This window comes from Triticum aestivum, chromosome 7A, assembly GCF_018294505.1.
Source record: "Triticum aestivum cultivar Chinese Spring chromosome 7A, IWGSC CS RefSeq v2.1, whole genome shotgun sequence".
Lineage (NCBI taxonomy): Eukaryota > Viridiplantae > Streptophyta > Magnoliopsida > Poales > Poaceae > Triticum > Triticum aestivum.
The window spans coordinates 12,771,079-12,773,967 of NC_057812.1; positions in this window are offsets into that span (position 1 = coordinate 12,771,079).

Sequence of the window (2,889 nt, forward strand, 5' to 3'; positions counted from 1 at the left end):
GGGGTTAATTTAGGTGTTTCATATATTATGTTAGCTAGTTATAATTAATAGAGAGAAGTGTCCTCTGTTATGTCCGTGCTTGGTCGACGCTACGTACTATACATACGTATATAGAGAGGACTAGACACGCTAGCTAGCTAGTAAGCAAACGAAGGAAACAGAAGATCGTCATGAACATATATGCATATATACAGAGAGAAGTGATATCGACCACCTCTCCTTCTCCGAGAGATTGGTCGAACAACAAGTTCTCGTATATCTATCTAACACTACCGGCTACATATATACAATAATTATCTCTTACAAATATAATCATACGGACTCAGGGTCCACATAGAATTCTCCGTCTTCAGGGATCACGTGGTCAAGAAAGAATGCCGCCAATTCCTCTTGAATTGCTCGCATGCGAGCTGGTGCTAGGAGTTCATCCCGCTTCCGAAACATCTAATTTGAAGAAGGGGGTCAATACATATATATATATATAAATGAATGAAACTCAACACAAATGATGGTAATAAAATAAAATTGTGAATGTTGTTATTTACGTACTTCATATTGTTCGTTAGAGTACCCGCCCCGCTCACAGGTCGTGTGGCGGATGGACTCGCAGATGTAGTATCCACAAAAAGCATTCCCTTGTTCCTGCCACAACCACTTTACAAGAAATAGAGGTCAATCAAACTGATAAGCAAGAATGCTAAATGGTATTGATGAAACTAGCGCTTGAATCACTAGGAGATGCGCGGAACATGCTACTATAGTACTTACTTTCGGGTGTCTAAATTCCAGCTCCTTCGGCAGTCCCGGAACTGTTTTGGTGAATTTTCTCCAAACCCTGCCGGACAAAGAAAACAATTACTTGATATCAGGAAATGAACAAAGTTGCTGATATGGTGGATAATGATCGATTTAACTTACTTCTTGAGAATTTCAGTCATGTCCGCATACTCCTTGGGATCTTTTCGTTTAGAGTCCAAGACGGTTACTACTCCCTGCTCAAGCTTAATCTCTAGGAGAATATAGTGGAAACTGCACACACATGCATAACTCATGAATTACATTACTATAACCTTGACTAATATATAAGGGAAACCGAATACGCACAAGACAGTAACACTCACCTGAAGTTGTAAGGAAAGAGTATTATATCTTTGTTTTGATTTATTACGAACTATCGTAGCAAGCTGGCCTCGGTAGCTGCGGCATGAAGTTTAACCTGAGTTGCATCTATGAGATATGTGTTAATGAACCCAATATCACTGACTTGTCTTTTCTTCAATTCGGCGATCTTCAATCTGCATAATATAGTGAGGATGATTATAAATACATGCAATGAAAGAGCTAAGCTATATAGAGAAACTTAATGACAGAAGTAGTACTACTTACAGACAGTAGCAGGCGACCGTTGTTTTATCGAGGGCCATTTGATTGAAAAACTGATAGAACTCCTCAAATGGAACAGGCAACAGATCAATTCCAACGAGGTCATGCTCCTTTTTAACTTTCACATACAAAGTACTCCTCCCCCCAGAGTCTCTGCAGATTTTCAAGTACCAATCATGCAATCTTCGCATCATCGTTGATAGAGATTTTCATCTTTGACGAGAGGCTTCCCATACTCGTATCTTTGTATCTGCACCTCCATGGGTTCATAATGTACTTCGTCGGGCAGGTAATCTGCAAGATTGCTATAACCGGGCACCATCCTCGGATCATTATCGACATTGTGGCTAGGCACCTTGAGCGGGGGGCACGATTGCTTCGCTTGTTCGCCGAGCTGGGCAATTTGTTTCCCAGCTCGTCGTTCTTTCAGCCTTTGATCACTGACAGTACTTCCCGACCGCTCCGCTTCGGCAAATTCCTTTCCAATAATGCGGTCATAGTTTCCTTTCGGCGGATCAGACTTCGATGGTTTTGTCAGGGCAGCCAGAGTGCGCTTCACTTCCACCCGATCTACCTTCTCCTCCGGAGGTGGATGTTTCTTTGCTTTCACCCCTTCAAAGAAGTTCCTCACTTCTTCTCGTGCGATCTCGGCGTTCTCCTCCAAGGTCCTCTCATATGGTAACTTCTCTGGAGTCTTCAGAGAAGGACCGAATCTGTATGTCCTCCCGCCTCTGGTTGTACTGCTAGACGCCGACCGAGCAGACGAAGCGGTTGTCTTCTTTACTTGCTTAAGCAGCGGAGGAGAAGGACTACGACGCGCCGGAGCAGCTGGAGCGGCGGCAGGTCTCTTCCGCCCTTGCTGACGAGGCGGAGAAGGAGGAGGTTGGCTGCTCGGGCGCATCGGCGCAGGCGGAGAAGGAGGCGGAGTGCCGCCACGCGCCGGAGAAGGAGCCGGCCGAGGGCCCTGATCGTCACTCGCCGGAGGAGGAGGAGGTGGAGGCGGAGTGCCCTGACTCGCCGGAAGAGGAGGAGGAGGCGGTGGCGTCCAGTTCGGAAGGTTGATGAGCTCCTTCCGCCATAGGCATGGAGTCTTCAGAGCAGACCCCAGCCAAGTCTCCCCTTCACCGGTAGGGTGGTCAAGCTGGAGGTCCTCAAATCCCTCCGTTATCTCATCCACCATCACCCTAGCATATCCTTCTGGAATCGGCCGGCAGTGAAAAGTTGCGACGGGTTCAGTAGGATAAACAGAGCCAACAGCCGCCTTGACCTTCAAATTCATCCATTGCGTCATAAGGTGGCAATTTTGACACTCCGTTATAGCATCCACGGGATAGCTGGCAGGAGCCGTCAAGGCATGCTCCAGCTGAAGCAGCTCGGTGGAAGCCACGCTGCTTCTGCGCTGAGATGGCGGGGTAGCTTCGGGGGAGGCTTCGGCAGTACGTTTGCTGCGATTTGCTTCTCGTTCCTCTATCGCGTCTACCCTTGCTTGCAGCGCCTGTATTTGGG